Source organism: Plecotus auritus, assembly GCF_963455305.1.
Source record: "Plecotus auritus genome assembly, chromosome: 2".
Classification (NCBI taxonomy): domain Eukaryota; kingdom Metazoa; phylum Chordata; class Mammalia; order Chiroptera; family Vespertilionidae; genus Plecotus; species Plecotus auritus.
In genome coordinates this window covers 114369276-114386728 of record NC_137771.1, presented here as the reverse complement: position 1 = coordinate 114386728, position 17453 = coordinate 114369276, and the positions used below count along the sequence as shown (strand labels likewise).

The 17453-nt window shown below is 43.3% G+C and overlaps 1 pseudogene across 1 annotated transcript; it reads left to right on the top strand.

Annotated features, from left to right (window-relative positions):
- Positions 1-15818: 15818 nt before the first annotated feature.
- LOC308241184 (small ribosomal subunit protein uS12m-like) lies at positions 15819-16268 on the top strand (annotated as a pseudogene). The gene has a single exon. The product of its transcript is annotated as a small ribosomal subunit protein uS12m-like (transcript).
- Positions 16269-17453: the final 1185 nt, after the last annotated feature.

Here is a 17453-nt window from a genome sequence, read left to right as displayed (position 1 = left end):
CCTTGGTGCTGGCGCCCAGGTTGGGGCAGCTGATGACGTTCTCGTGGTCCACCAAGGCGCGGTCCCGAGGTGGGTCCTCCATGAACACGTCCAGTGCTGTGCCCGCGCACTGCCCTGAGTGCAGGGCCTGGAGCAGGGCACCCTCGTCCACCATCCCTCTGCAGGTGCAGTTCACCACGCACACAACCTTCTTGCACAGGGCGAAGGTACTGTCGTTCAGCAGGCCTGTCGTGGAGGGCAAGATAGGGGTGTGCACAGTGATGAAGTCAAAGAAGGGCCAAATCTCCTCCAGGGGCAGCTGCTGAATGCTGAAGGAGGCCGAGACCTCTGGTGAGATGATGGGCTGTACCCTACAGTCTTCATACCAAAAGACTGCATCCAGATGGCCACCTCTCTCCCAATCCTCCCAAGGCCAAGAATTCCCAGGGTCTTTCCATTCAACTCAGTTCCCATGAACTTCTTTCAGACCCATTTGCCATCCTTTATCATAGCCATCGCCTGGGGAATCTGCATGGCCAGACACATGATCATCCCACAGATGAGCTTTGCAGCACTAAGAATGTTCCCATTGGAAGTGTTCATGACTAGGATGCTCTTCTTCATGGCAGCCTCCAGATCCACGTTGTCCATGCTGGTGCTGGCCCTGCCCACCACTGGAGCTTCTCTGCTGCATTGATGACATTACGGTCACCTTGGTGGCCGAGCAGTCGATAAGGCCTTCGCAGTCCTGCAGCTCGGCTATCAGCTCCTGTTTGCTCAGGTTCTGCTTCTCCACCACCTGAAGCCCTCCATCTTACAGGATTTTCTGGCAATAGGGTTCAGGCTGTCACTGATGAGCACTTTCTGTAGATTTGTGAAGGCCGTTGCTGGAGCCAGCCTCGGGATCCACTGCTATCCCTGGACAGAAACACCGCTAAGTCCCCAGATTTGGTTCTGATTGGTCAGTTTCTATGCCAGTCAGTATCTCTGGGCCTATCAACGGGGCCTTATCAGAAAGATGGGGCTGATCAGCAGCCCTGGTGGATTCCTGGAGAGAAATGGAGGTGCGGCTGCTGGGAGAGAAAGAGAGAGGCAAGTGCTGGTCAAAAGCTGTCACAGAGGAAAGGGATCAGTCCCTGCTTCTATCTTTAGGCCTCTCTCTGGCCCTGATTCACAGCCCCCTCAGCAGTCAGTGCTGGGGCACTGAGCCTGCAGCAGAAGCAGTCAGCGGCAACCCAGCACTGACTTCTGGTCTGGTCGAGCTCTGGTTGTAATGGTGTTACACCCTGGCTCTTTATTATAGAGATTATTATTTTCTTCTTGTTCTCATCCTTCTTATCCACTCATCCTCTTTCTACTTCCTCTATACTAAACTGAGGTCCTCCCCATATTCATCCAATTCTTAACTTTATTTTCTGTATATAAGCTCAGCCTCTAGAGATTCTGCCCCACCTTCTTTTCTGGGTGTTGGTGCTTGCAATTTTTTGGTTTAGCTGTTTGTTCTGTGGTGTTTTCCCTATATATATATATAATAAAAGAGTAATATGCAAATTAACCATCACTCCACTACACCAACAAGCCATACCCAGCAGCCAATCACGAGCCAGTATGCAAATTAACCCAACCAAGATGGCTGTGGCCACAGAGCGAGCAGGAGGCTTGGGTTTCCCTGGTAATGGAGGAAGCCAAGCTTTCTGCACACTCTGGCTGGCCTTGGCCTCCACTCAAGGCTACAAAGTTTCAATTGTAGAAGATAAATAAATCCCCCCAAAAATGGTGGCAGCCATGGAGCTGGAGAGAGCAGGAGGCTTGAGTTGCCCCTGGCGATGGAGGAAGCCAAACTTTCCACACACCCTGGCTGGCCTAGGCCTCCACTCAAGGCTACAAAGTTTCAATTATAGAAGATAAATAAATCCCAGATACCAGGGCCTCCATGTGGGTCACCAAGGGGTGTGACCAGCCTGCAAACCACTACAGGACACTCACCCAGCCCTCCCCAGGCCCCAAAGCAACCTCTAAACTGATCCACGACACCCTTCAGGGCAAACCAGATGGCCCCCTTCCGTGCACCAGACCACTAGTCCTATCTAATAAAAGAGTAATATGCAAATTGACCATCACTCCAACACACAAGATGGCTGCCATCATGTGGTCAAAGATGGCTGCCTCCATGTGGACACAAGATGGCCACCACAAGATGGCCAGCAGGGAGGGCAGTTGGGAGGGACCAGGCCTGCAAGGGAGGGTACTGGGGAGTGATAAAACCTGCAGGGGAGGGCAGTTAAGGGTGACTAGGCTGGCAGAAGAGGGAAGTTGGGGGTGCCTGGGCCTGAAGGGAAGGGCAGTTGTGGGGGGGACCCAGGCCTGCAGGGGAGAGTAGTTGGGGGAGACCAGGCTGGCAGTGGGGAGCAGGTAGGGGTGACCAGGCCTGCAGTGGAGGGGAGTTACGAGCAAACAGACTGACAAGGGAGCAGTTAGGCATCAATTAGGCTGGCAGGGGTGTGGTTAGGGGGTGATCAGGCTGGAATGTAGAAGCAATTAGGGGCAATCAGGAAGGCAGGCAGGCAAGCAGTTGGGAGCCAGCAGTCCTGGATTGTGAGAGGGATGATTGACTGCCCTCTTGGATCAAGCCTAAACAGGCAGTCAGACATCCCTGGAGGGATCCCAGATTGGAGAGGGTGAAGGCTGGCCTGAGGGACACACATACCCCCGTGCACAAATTTCGTGCACCTGGCCAGGCCTCTAGTGTATATATATATATATATATATATATATATATATATATATATATATATATATATATATCCTTCTTTTACTTCCTTTTTCTTTTCTCTCTTATCTTTTTCTCTTTCTTTGATATCATTTGTGCTCTTTTCTCTCTCCCCTAATTCTTTTTTCTCAGGTGGTCACTTATATTGGGATTATCGGTGTCTTGAGTACATTCGTGTTTTGTTCCCTTTGTGTCATGTCTTGTCAAGGTGAACTTTATCCTGTCCATCTAATGTGCTAGAGAGCAAGCCACATAACCAGACACCTGGAGAGGAAACTCCATCCACGAATGGGTCAATAACACCCCAGACCCAAATAAATAGGCAGGAAGTAGGCAACAGTGAGCAAGAGAGCCTGAGTGAGTGAGGGAAGAGAAGTATGTGGTCATGTGGTGTGTGTGTGTGTGTGTGTGTGTGTGTGTGTGTGTGTGTGTGAGAGAGAGAGAGAGACAGAGAGACAGAGAGAGAGAGACACAGTTAGATCCCACAGGACCTTCAGGGGCATGCTTACCAGGCTCGCCTAACAAGACAGCCTCTGCTACCATTGCAAACAATACTGGGAGGCTGACTCTTCCTCAGAGGCCTCTCTTTTTTGAAGGGTAGAGCTGATGTAACTGGGAACCCAGCATCACCTCCACTCAGGGTGCCCTCAGATAACACCTGGGACACTATAGTCACCCCTGCCAAGGACCTGTTACCTCGGCTGTGGTCTCACAGTCACCAAGTCTCCAGCCATACCGGGCACAGGCTCCTGTGAGTTCTGAAGCACACTCCCCTCTGAACAGCTCAATGTTTTAGCCCAGGGCACTGCAACCATGCAGGCATCAGACCCGTGAGCAGCCCGCTCCTGTCCAAGGAGTAGCAGTCCCACTAGCAGCCCACCCCAGGCTGAAGAGCAGCAGCCTGATGTGGCCTGCCTCTCTCCAAGGATCAGCAGCTCAGCAGCTGTGTGAGCAGCCCGCTTCCAGGTCCAAGAAACAGCAAACACGTGAGCAGCCCGCCCCCATCCGAGGAGCAGCAGCCACATGAGCACACCGCCCATGACTGAGGAGCGGTATCCCCACACAGCTCACCCCCATCCAAGGAGCAGCAGATGTGCGCAGCCTGCACTATACACCTGTCCAAGGAGCAGCAGCTGCTTGAGCAACCTGCCCCCATCCAAGAACCAGCAGGTGTGTGAGCAACCCACCCCTGTCCGAAGAGCAGCAGTTCTGCGAGCAGTCTTACCCCATTCGAGGAGCAGCAGCCACCCAAGCAGCCCACCGTGGTCGGAGGAGCAGGAGCCACACTAGCAGAGAGACCATTTCTGAGGAAGGGCAGACACACGCAAAGCCAGCACAGGTCCAAGGGGTAACAGCTACATGCAGCCTGTACCCATATGATGAGCAGCAGCCAGATGAGCGGCCCGCCAGCATCCAAGGAGCAGAATCCACATGTGCAGCTCACTCCTGACTGAGGAGCAGCAGCTGCACAAGCAGCCCATCCCCCATTCTAGGAACACCAGCCATGTGAGCAGCCTCACCCCACCAGCCAGAGGAGCCACCAGTTCTGCGAACAGCACCCAATAGAGGAGCCACTGCCAACTGAGGAGCAATTGCTGCCACGATTGCCCAAGGAGAAATTGCAGCCCAAGGAGCCACTGCCACCCAAGGAGCAGCCTCTGCACAACTCAACATCAAGATCCATTGGTGTGACCAAAAATGGATAGACAAAAAATCCCCAAAGAAAATTTGCCAGAAAAGAAGTTAAGTGAAATAGAGGGATGCAATATGTGAGAAAAAATAATCCTATCTAATAAAAGAGTAATATGCAAATTGAATGTATCTCCGCTACACCCACAAGCCATGCCCACCAGCCACTCCCACCAGCCAATCAGGAGGGAATATGCAAATAAACCCAACCAAGATGGCTGCAGCCACAGAGAGCAGGAGGGAGGCTTGGGTTTCCCCGGCAATGGAGGAAGCCAAGCTTTCCGCCTGCCCTTGCTGGCCCAGCCTCCACTCAATGCTACAAAGTTTCAATTATAGAATATAAATAAAGCCCAACAGAAATGGCTGCCGCCACAGAGCGAGCAGGAGGCTTGGCTCTGCTCCAGGCTACAAAGTTTCAATTGTAGAAGATAAATAAATCCCAGATCCCCAAGGCCTCTGCTTGGGTTGCTGGGGGGCGTGGCTGGCCTGCAAACCATCACAGGCCCCTCGCACAGGCCGCCCCATGCCCTAAGGGAACCCCCACCCTGATCCGGGACACCCTTCAGGGCAAAGCAGCTGGCCCCCACCCATGCACCAGGCCTCTATCTTATCTAATAAAAGAGTAATATGCAAATTTACCATCACTTCAATATACAAGATGGCTACCACCATGTGGTCAAAGATGGCTGCCCCCATGTGGACACAAGATGGTCATCACAAGATAGCCAGCAGGGGAGGGCAGTTGGGAGGAACCAGGCCTGCAAGGGAGGGCAGTTGTGGGGGATCAAGCCTGCTGGGGAGGGCAGCTAGGGGTGACCTGGCCAGCAGAGGAGGGAAGTTGGGGGTGACTAGGTCTGCAGGGAAGGGCAGTTGAAGGGGACACAGGCCTGCAGGGGAGGGCAGTTAGGGGTGACCAGGCCTGCAGGGGAAGGCAGTTAGGGGAAAACAGGCTGGCAGGAGAGCAGTTAGGCATCAATCAGGTAGGCAGGGGAGTGGTTAGGGGTGATCAGGCTGGCAGGCAGAAGCAGTTAGGGGCAATCAGGAAGGCAAGCAGGCGAGCATTTGGGAGCCAGCAGTCCTGGATTGTGAGTCGGACATCCCTTGAGGGGTCCCAGATTGGAGAGGGTGCAGGCTGGGCTGAGGGACACCCCCCCCCACTGTGCACGAATTTCATGCACCGGGCCTCTAGTTCAGAATAAAGGTCATACAGTTCATAATCCAGTTGAAGGAAAAAATTAACAACTTATATAATAATCAAGAAGAAATTAAGAATGATATAGCTGCAATAAAAAAACCATGGAAAGTTTCAACAGTAGACTAGGAGAAGTGGAGGACCGAAATAGTGAATTAGAAGACAGGGAAGCAAAACACACCCAAACTGAATTGCAATTGGAGAAAAATATTAAAAGACATGAGGGGAGCCTAAGGGAAGTATGGGACAACATGAAATGAAGCAACATATGAATAATAGTGGTGCCAGAACATCCAGAAGAGGAACAAGGTTTAGATAACCTATATGAAGAAATAATGTTAGAAAACTTCCCAGATGTGGGGAAGAAAAAAAATCACATAAGCACAGAGAGTCCCAAACCAGATGAACCAAAAAAGAACCACACCAAGACACATCCTAATTATAATTATGATGGCAAATACTCAGGACAAAGAGAGAATCTTAAGGGCTTCAAGAGAGAGACTTTCTGTACAAGGGATCTCCCATTAGATTATCAAATGATTTCTCAACAAAAACACATCAGGCCAGAAAGGAATGGAAGGAAGCTTGCAAAGCAAGGGACTGAATCCAAGAATACTCTATCCAGCAAGACTATCATTCAAAACTGAAGGGGAAATAAGGAGCTTCACAGACAAAAACAAACAAACAAACAAACAAACAAACAAACAAAAAACTAAGGGAGTTTATTACTACCAAGACAGCAATGCAATAAAAGCTTGAGGGACTGGTTTAAAAAGAAAAAAAGAAAAATGTACAAAGGAACACAGGCACAAACAATAAAAATGGCTACAAACAAGTACCTTTCAATAACTTTAAACTTAAATGGGCTAAATGCTTCAATCAAAGGTCATCGAGTGGAAGAATGGATAAAAAACATGATCCATATATATTCAGTCTACAAGAGACCCACCTCAGAACAAAGGACCCACACAGACTGAAAGTGAAGGGATGGAAAATATTTTTCAAGCAAATGGAAATGAAAAAAAAGTGGGGGTAGCAATACTTATATCTGACAAAGTAGACCTCAGAGTGAGGGCCATCACAAGAGATAAGGAAGGCCACTTTATAATACTAAAAGGAATGATAAACAAGAGGATATAACCCTTGTAAACATATATGCACCCAATGCAGGAGCACCCAAATACATTTAAAAACTCCTGAAAGATATCAAGGGAGAGACTGACAACAATACAATCATAGTAGGGGTCTTTAGTACACCACTGACATCACTGGAAAAATCATCTACACACACACACAAAAAAAAAATAAGCAAAGAAACAGCAATCCTAAATAACTCACTAGAGCAGATGGACTTAATCCACATCTTCAGAATATTTTACCCCAAATCCACGGAATATACATTCTTTTCAAGTGCACATGTGGCATTTTCAAAAATAGACCACATATTGGTTCACAAGCAAAGTCTCCCAAAATTAAAGAAGATTGAAATAATATCAATAATCTTCTCAGACCACAATGGCATAATATTAGAAATAAACTACAATGAAAACAATCCAAAAAATTCAAACACTTAGAAGCTGAATAGCATGCTATTAAACCATGGTTGGGTTACCAAAGAGATCAAAGAAGAAATAAAAAAACATCCTGGAAACTAATGACAATAAAAACACAACAATCTAAACCTATGGGACAAAATGAAAGCAGTCCTGAGAGGGAAGTTTATAGCTCTACAGGCCTACCTCAAAAAACAAGAAAAAAGGTAGTAAATAATCTAATTATACAAGTTAAAGAATTAGAAAGAGAGCAACAAGAAAAGCCTAGAGTGAGTAGAATGAAGGAGATAAAGATCAGTGCATAAATAAATTACATAGAGACCAAAAAAAACAAAACAAACAAAAAACAACAACAACAAAAAAAAAAAACACCCAAAACAAAAGATCAATGAAACCAAGAGCTGGTTCTTTGAAAGGATAAACAAGATTGATGAACCTCTAGCCAGGCTCACCAAGATGCAAAGAGAGAGGACCCAAATAAACAAAATCAGAAATGAAAGAGGTGAAATAACAACAGACCCCACAGAAACACAAAGGATTATTACAAAATACTATGAAGAACTCTATTCCAACACTCTAGACAACATGGAGGAAATGGGCATATTCCTAGAAAAATACAACCTTCCAAAACTCAATCAGGAAGAATCTAAAAAGCTCAATAAGCCAATAAGTATGGTAGAAATTGAAGCAGTCAACCAAAAACTTCCTGGGCCAGAGAGCTTCACAGGGGAGTTTTACCAAACATTTAAAAAAGAACTAAAACCTATCCTACTCAGACTATACCAGAAAATTCAAGAGGAAGGCACACTTCCAAGCTTATTGTATGAAGCCAGCATCACCCTAATACCAAAACCAGATAAAGACAACACAATGAAAGAGAATTACAGGCCAATATCCCTCATAAACATAGATGCCAAAATCCTCAACAAAATTCTAGCAAATTGGATCCAGTAGTACATCAGAAAGATCATACACCATGACAAAGTAGGATATATCCCAGGGATGCAAGGATGGTACAATATCTGCAAATCAATAAATGTAATACATCACATAAACACATTGAGAGATAAAAATCACATAGTCATATCAATTGATGCAGAAAAAGCATTTGACAAAATCCAATACCCTTACTTGATAAAATCTCTCAGCAATGTGGGAATAGAAGGCTCATACCTCAACCTAATAAAAGCAATATATGTCAAACCCAGAGCCAACATCATATTCAATGGGCAAAAACTAAAACCATTTTTCTTAAGAACAGGAACAAGATAGGGATGCCCACTCTCACCACTCCTGATTGACATAGTATTGGAAGTACTAGCCATTGTGATTAGATAAGAAGAAGAAATAAAAGGCATCCAAATTGGAAAAGAATAAATAAAATTGTTCTTATCCATGGATGACATGATACTGTACATAGAAAACTCTAAAGATTCCATCAAAAATGATTAGACTTAATAAATTAATTTGCCAATGTAGCAGGACACGAAATTGACACCAAGAAATCTATGGCATTTCTATACACCAATAGTGAACTTACAGATAGAGACTAAATAAGCAATCCCATTTACCATCACACCAAAAAAGTTAAGAACCACAGGAATAATCTTAATTAAGGAGGTAAAAGACTTATACCCACAAAACTACAGGACACTGAAAAAAAGAGATAGAGGAATACATAAACAGGTGGAAGAACATACCGTGCTCATGGATTGGTAGAATCAACATCATTAAAATGTCCATACTACCCAAAGCAATCTATACATTCAATGCACTCCCCATTAAAATACTAATGGCATATTTCACAGACCCAGAAAGAACTCTCCAAAAGTTCATCTGGAATAAAAAAAGACCCCAAATAGCCACAGCAATCCTGAGAAAGAAGAACTATGTAGGTGGGATCTCAATACAAGATATCAAGCGGTATTACAAAGCCACTGTGTCTCAAAACATCCTGGTACTGGCATAAGAACAGACATATAATTCAATGGAATAGAATAGAGAACCCAGAAATAGACCCAAACCACTATGCCCAATTAATATTTTACAAAGGAGACATGAACATACAATGGAGTCAAGACAGTCTCTTTAATAAATGGTGCTGGTAAAATTAGACAGATATATGCAAAAAAAATGAAACTAGACCACCAACTTACATCATACACAAAAATAAACTCAAAATGGATAAAGGACTTAAACATAAGACAGGAATCCATAAAAATACTAGAGGAATCCATAAGCAGCAAAATCTCAGACATATGCTGAAGCAATTTCTTCACTGATACTGCTCATAGGGCAATGGAAACTAAAGAGATAATAAACAAATAGGACTACAGCAAAATAAAAACTTTTGCACAGCAAAAGAAACCATCAACAAAACAATAAGAAAGCCCAGTGCATGGGGGAACATATTTGCCAATGTTATCACTGATAAGGTTTTAATCTTCAATATTACAGGGAACTCATACAAGTTGACAAAAGGAAGATAAACAACCCAATCAAAAAATGGGCAATGAACCTAAATAGATACTTTTTGAAAGAAGACATAAGGAAGGCCAAGAGACATGAAAACATGCTCAAAGTCACTAGTTATCTGAGAGATACAAATCAGAACAACAAGTCAGTGTCATCTCACACCTGTCAGAATGGCTATCATCAACAAATGACAAGTGCTGGCAAGGATGCTGAGAAAAAGGAACCCTTGTGCACTGCTGGTGGGAATGCAGACTGGTGCAGCCACTGTGGAGAACAGTATGGAGTTTCCTCACAAAACTAAAAATGGAACTTCCATTTCACCCAGTGATCCCACTTCTAGGAATATATCCCAAGACTCTAGAAACACCAATCAGAAAGGATATATACACCCCTATGTTCATAGCAGTACAATTCAGCATAGCTAAGATTTGGAAACAGCCTAAATGCCTATCAGCAGATGAGTGGATTAGAAAACTATGGTACATCTATACAATGGAATACTACACTGCGGTAAAAAAGAAGGAATTATTTCCATTTGCAACAGCATGGATGGACCTGGAGAGCATTATGCTAAGTGAAATAAGCTAGTCTGTGAAAGATAAATATCACATGATCTCACTCATTTATGGAATATAATGAACAACATAAAGTGATGAACAAAAGCAGATCCAGAGACAGAAGCATCAATCAGACTATCAAACCTCAGAGGGAAGGTAGGGGAGTGTTGGGGACGGGGGAAAGAGATCAACCGAAGGACTTGTATGCATGCATATAAGCCTAACCAATGGACACAGACAACAGGGGGGGTGAAGGCATGAGTGGTGGGGTGGGGGAGCAATGGAGGGATAAGGACACATATGTAATACCTTAATCAATAAAGAAATTTTAAAAAATAATAAATAAATAAATATTTGTCAGTTAAACCTCTATTGAAGATATGAGTATCTTAATCATGACCTCAAAAAAGTAAAATAACGTCTATGAGAAAACATTTGCAATATGAAAAAAGAAAAGAATACTCACTAAGAGATTTCTGCTACTATTCTACATAAAAATAAAAAAAATAGTTTTTATGACTAAAAATGAATTTCTCTCATCATAAATTTTACATCTCAACTAGGGAAACAGACCTATTTTATTTAAATGAGATTTGGTATTACCCAGTTGAATGCAGAGATTTAGCTCTCTTCAACCCTTCAGTCTCATTCCCTTACTGATTTCAAAGGAAAGAGAAGCAGAGAACAAGTTGTAAATTGAAAAATGGAAACAATTTTAGAACGTTATTTTTAATTTTACTTTGTCAAAACTTTATTGCTATAGACTCTAGGATAGGAGCTAGGATTTCATTTAGTTAACAAATTAAATTGAGCCCTTTCTACAAATCAAGTACTATTCTAGGAATTGAAGATAATAGTAGCAACAATTCTCAGCCCCATTGAACTTACGTTCTAATGAGAAAGTCATACAAAGCCACAATATATAAGTAAATGCTAAAGTTTATTAGGTGATGAATGCTATAAAAAATAAACCTGAATAAAAGGAATTGTCTAAATTAGGAAGTTTTAATTTTAAATGGTGTGGTTTCAATGATTGCGGCAGGCAATAGGAACAGCCACTGTTAAGGCTATACAGTGGGAACATGCTGGGAGAGGTTCAAGACCAGTAAAGAGACTAGAAAACTTTCAGCACAGTGTGGGGCAGGTGAGATATTACAAGTTGAGATGTAATAGTGGTGGATCAGACCATGATGGCAGTATGTGCTATTGTAAGAATTTTAGCTTTTCACTCTGAATAAAGAGATGCCATCAAAGAGTATTTAATCTTATTTAAATTTTAGAAAGACCCATCTGGTTGCTGTAATGACTACAGACTATGACAAGAGAAAGTGGGGGCAGAGTTTCATGCCCTTGATGGGTCTTGAGTCTAGTTCAGAAGCCAGGTATGTTGATAAATTGTAAAGGTGAATATTGAAGAGGAAGTAGGAGGAAAGTGTGGTCTGAGAAAAATGAACTCATCTCTAATTGTGCCATTAGTCAGTACTTAGACTCCTTCAAAGATGTGGAAGCAGAAAGAGACTGAAGGTCAATAATACATTTTTATTTAAAATATCTTATTTTTTATATTATAACACATTAATTTTACATAAGTTTAGAAGAGAATAAATTAAAAAGTAAATATTTAAATTTTAAAAGTACAAAACAATTATAATGCCATCATCAAGAAATGATCAGTGTTGGGATTTCAAGATGGCAGTGAAGTAAGTGGATATTTCTTGCATCTCATCCTAGAACCAAACTGGAAATAAAACTAAACTGAGGGACATTCACACTGAATTACTTACTGAATACTAGCTTAAGAAAAGTTTTTTTTTATTTTTTTTATTTATTTTTTTATTTAGGAATGACAGAAACTACCTCAGGACTGGTAGAAATGGTGGGGTCATGAGCAGGGGTGGCCCAACTCACATGGCTGGCAAGCCAAGGGTGAGGAGGGATATTTTGGCTGTGGGAGGTTTTCCCTGAGAGTAGGGAGGCCTAGATCCTAGGATGAGCTCCTCTTCCCAGAGGACCAGAGCCGAGAATAAGGGCCCACATATCATCCAGCCACGAAAGGCAGTGGGGCTTCTCATTGCCAGGAAGAGTTGGAGCTTGTCAGAATTAAAGCCACATAAAAAGAAACAAAACAAAAACCCCACAGCACAGGGTTTTCATTTGCAGACACTCACCTGAGGTTTTGGTGGAAGGAGGATGGTGTGAACAAGAATTGTCCAAGGAAAGGCTTGTATGAGAAGCATTGAGGGGAGACTGGAAAAGTAGCGGCTGGGAGACCTGTGATAGTTTACCTCTCCCCTATATTGCAGCGGCCATTTTCCCCAAGAGGCACAAGCTCCTTCCAGCAGCAACAGCCTGGGAAAGTTCGCTGCTCTCAGGGATACAGCTCACCTCACCCTCAGGAATCATGCTTGTCCCACCCTGCATCTCAAACCCTGCTGAGATGCAGGTTGGAGACAGTATCAGAGGCCAAGGCTATGGGTTTGAACAGTCTCAGAGGGAGGGTCATCAGTGACTGGCTTTGAAGTGGGGCCATCCCCCACCCCATCCTGGGAACCTGATTGGCACTTCTGCCTCAGGGGAGATCTTATAGAAACTCCTGGTTTACAACAAACCCCACAGAACTGCATAAGAGGGGCTCTACCCTGCCAAGATTAGGGAAATATTCCAGGACAGACTGAGATGTATGACTCTGTGACAGGAGACAGATTCAACATCTTATCTGAAATCTGAATTTCATCTATCCCCCACAGGAGACCCAGAGGTCCATCCTACCTTCCAGATTCTACCTAAAGTGCTTTCAGAAAGAGTGTTTACAAGTGATTAAGTCTTCCTGCTGGTCAGCAGGTAGATACAGGGAGAGGTGGAGCCCAAGATGCCTTGGAACTTTTCCTGACCCCAACCTGGGCACTGTGCTGCTAGTGAGTTGAACTTAGAGCAGTTTGGACCCTCCTGCACACAGCCAAGCCCTATGGAGCCAGTCAGAAACTGTGGATTACTTGAAGTTTCAAACAGGTTGCTGAGAGCCAAACATGGACAGCTTCTGACAGTGAATAGCACAAAACAGCTCCTGGGATGCCAGGAAATGGCAGACAAAACAATCTGCCTCAGTTAACATAAGAGCAGGATCCAAAGGGAACTCCAAAGAGGCACTAAATTCTGCCCAAACTCCACTTCCCTTTTTTTGTGCATTATTTTATTTTTTATTGCTTTGTTACTATTTTTCTCTCATTTTTGTTATTTTTCCACTGTTCTTACTGTATTTTTTCTTCTTTCTCTTCTTTTTTATTTTTTAGTTTTTTTTCCATTTCTTGTTTCTCTTCTTTAATCCAATTAAGAATTCTTTCCTCCTCTTTTTTTTTCACCATTTTCATTTCCTATACTTTATTCTTATTTTTCTTCTCCCTTCTTTCTTTCATATTCTTCTATCATCTCTTATTTCTTCTCATATTTTTTCCTTTTGTTTCTTATATTATGATGTTCTCTTTGCTAATTTCCTTTTCTTTTGTGGTTGTTTTTGTTGTTAGTGTAGGGGTCTTTTGTATGGTGTGATTTTGGTTTTGTTTTATTTTGCTATGTTTTGTTTCATTTTGTCAGTATCTGCACAAACACTCACATGATGTTGTCAGGCATGAACCTCACAGACAGCCAGTCAGAGGGGAGATTCCAACCACAAATGGTACAACAACAATCAAGACCCAATTACAATAGGAGATCCCAAATAACCCACACAAGGGACATTCTTAGATTATCCAGCTCAGTAGATCCAAGCAACTGTACCACTGGTTCCCACAGGACACTTATTACATAAGAGCACCCACAAAGACTAGGAGGCATAACAGTTCTATCTAATATGTAGAAACAAACACAAAAGAACAGCAAAAAAAAAAAAATGGGGGGGGGGGGAGGTAAACAACCATTAAATGAAAGAAAAAGAGAAAACTCCAGAAAAAAAAGTGAAATGAATTGGAGGAAAGCAATTTACCAGATACAGAGTTCAAAGTAATGGTTATAAGGATGTTTAAGAAATTTAGTGAGAATTATAAGGAACTAACCGGGAACTAGAACAACATGAAAGAGAAAATAGAAACCATGAAGAAGAACTAGGCAGGCGCTGGCCAGTGTGACTTGGTTGGTTGCTGGTTAAATATCCTATCAGGGCATATACCCAGGTTGTCTATTCAAGGTATGGGATATGCAGGAGGCAGGTGATTGATGTTCTGTTCTTACATTGATGTTTCTTTTTTTCTCTCTCCCTTCCTCTCTCTCCAAAACATCAATATGAATATTCAGACAACAGACAGGGGAAGGCCTGTGGTGGGTTGAGAGCTGGTGGAGGGGGACAAAGGAGGGGAAATGGGGAATACATGTAATACTCTCAACAATGAAATACATAAACTAAAAATATATATTAAAAAAACAAACAGTCAGAAATGAAGAAAACCATATCTGACATCATGAATACACTGCAGCCCTTGCTGGTTTGGTTCAGTGGATAGAGTGTCAGCCTTCTGACTGAAGGGTCTGAGGTTCAATTTCAGTCAAGGCCATGTACCTCAGTTGTAGGCTTGATCCCAGGACCTGGGCTTTGTGCAGGAAGCAACCCATTCATGTAGTTCTCTCACATTGATATTTCTCTCTCTGTCTGTCTCTCCCCCACCCTTCCATTCTCTCTAAAAGAGAGTCAATTGGAAAATAGAATGCAAGGAATCAAAAGTATATGTAATGAGGCAGAGGACTGAATCAGTGATTTGGAAGACTAGGTTAAAAAACAACACTCAACTAGAGCATCAAAAAGAAAAAAATTAAAAGCAAGAGAACAGTTTAAGGAAGCTTGGGACAACATAAAACATAGCAATATCCATATCATAGTGGTGCTAGAAGGAGAATAAAGTGAGCAAGGAGTAGAGAACCTGTTTAAAGAAATAATGACAAAAAATTCCCTAAACTGGTGAAAGAAAAAGTCACGTAAGTTCAGGAAGTACAGAACATTCCAATCAAGATGAATCCAAAGAAACCCACTTCAAGATACATCATAATTAAAATGACAAACATTAAAGACAAAGAAAGAATATTAAAGGTAGTGAGAGAGAGACAGAAAATTACCTTCAAGTGAGTACCCATTAGACTGTCAGCTGATATCTCAACAGAAACTCTTCAGGCCAGAAGGGATTGGTATGAAATATTCAAAGTAATGAAACACAAGGACCTGAACCCAAGACTACTCTATCCAGCAAGGCTATCATTTAAAAATGAAGGTGAAATAAAGAGCTCCCAGACAAAATGAGGCTAAAGGAGTACATTATCACCCAATCAACATTGAAAAACATGTTAAAGTGACTGCTTTAAGAAGAACAATTCTACAGAGAGAACTATAGGAATAAAGAAAAAAATGAAAAAAATAAGTACCTATCAATAATAACCTTAAATGTAAATGGACTTAATGTTCTAATAAAAAGACATAAGTTAGCTGAATGGGTAAGAAAACAAGATGAGACCAACCTCAGAAAAGAGATTCACACAGATTAAAAGTGAAGGGATGGGGAAGTGGTGAGAGGTTGGGTTCATCATGTCTGTATGTCCTGCTGGGGGATGCTACAGATGGCAGGATGTCATGGTCCTGCCTTCTCTGGGGCCTCAACATGTCTCTGAGTTATGGCCTAGCCCTCATCCCCCAGCTCTGGGCCACCTGCCCCATGGCCACCCTGAATCAGATGCACTGACTAGGGCCTCCAAAGCAGCCACCTGCAAAGCTGGGCCCCACAGAAGCCCAGCTGCAGCTGAGGGGTGTGGTTTTGTGCACATTCATTTGTAAACCCAAGAAGCCCTACTCAGCCAACTGCAAGTGCTGTTGTATGCAGCTCAGCACAGGCCAAGAGGCCATCTGCTTTATCTCAGGAGAGGGCCACAGCCTGCAGGAGCACCACGTTGTGCTTGTGCAAGGTGGATGCAACCAAGAATTTCCTGGTGTCAAGCTCAAGGTTGTGCATGGCAAGTATGACTGTGGCCATGTGCAGAAGAAGTTACTGCCAGGGCATGGTGGGCTGTGGTTTATGTAAAATAAGAACCTTTGTCACTGGGTTCCTGCAGTATTCTTGGGAAACTAGGCTACTTCTAGAAGCAGCTGACCCTGGTTCAAATCCTGGATCCTACTCTTCCATCAGAACCACCAATAGCCCATAGGGGTCCTGGGTGTGAATTAGAAAAAGTGCCCCTCTGCCGACATCCTTGGTGTCCATGTGTAGAGTGTTGGTGCAAGAGGCTTCTTCTGCTGGAACAGTACACTATTCCATCTGATGAGAAGGGGTTTCAATAAACACACACACATAAAAAAAAGAAAGTGCAGGGATGGAAAAAATATTCCATGCAAATAAAACACACAAAGAAGAACCAAAAGCTAGGGTAGCAACACTCCTATCTGACCAAATTTACTTCAAAACAAGTCATAAAAGAGACAAATAAGGTCACTTTATAGTACTAAAGAGATGAATCCAATAAGAAAATATAACCCTGATCCACTGAGCCAAACCAGCTAGGGCAGATTTCTAACATTAAAAAACACATGTCTTGAGAGATTAAAAATGGCAGCAGAGTGAGTGGATACTGCATGGACACGCTCCCAGGAAAAAACTGGAATTACAACTAAAATACAGGAAAAAACTTCCTTAATAATCAAGGGGAGACTCACTGGAGAGAACCCTGATACCTGAGTACTGAAAGTGGAGACCAAATAGAGACTGGTAGGAGGGGCAGAGGTACAAAAGGGTTCAGGGCACCCACAAACAGCAACTGAAGTTCTGAAAATATATCTCAGCTGCGAGGTGTTGCCACTGAGAATTCTTGGGACTAATCCCCAAGCTAGCCCCCCCCGCCCCAGTAGAGACACCAGAACTGAGAAGGGTACTTACATAATATGTGGCTGTGAAAAGCAGCAGTGTTGCTGTCTGCCGGGAAGTGATAACTGAAAATTCAGGCACCCTCATAAAAGGTCAACATATAAAATTCTCTGTGGAGCCACCCACCTTGTGCTCCACCAGAGGGAAGGCAGAATGGACTGGAGCTGTGTGTGCAGATGCCAGAATTGGGGACTCAGGAGTTAGAGCTCAGAAGGCTGACACTCCTAGTTTCTGTGCTGAGGCATTCCCTCACACAGTGGAGGACATCTTTCCCACACAGACATATGCCTTGCCCACCCTATTTCCCTGAGGCCACTTAAGAGACTAAAAATAATAATTAGCCTTCAG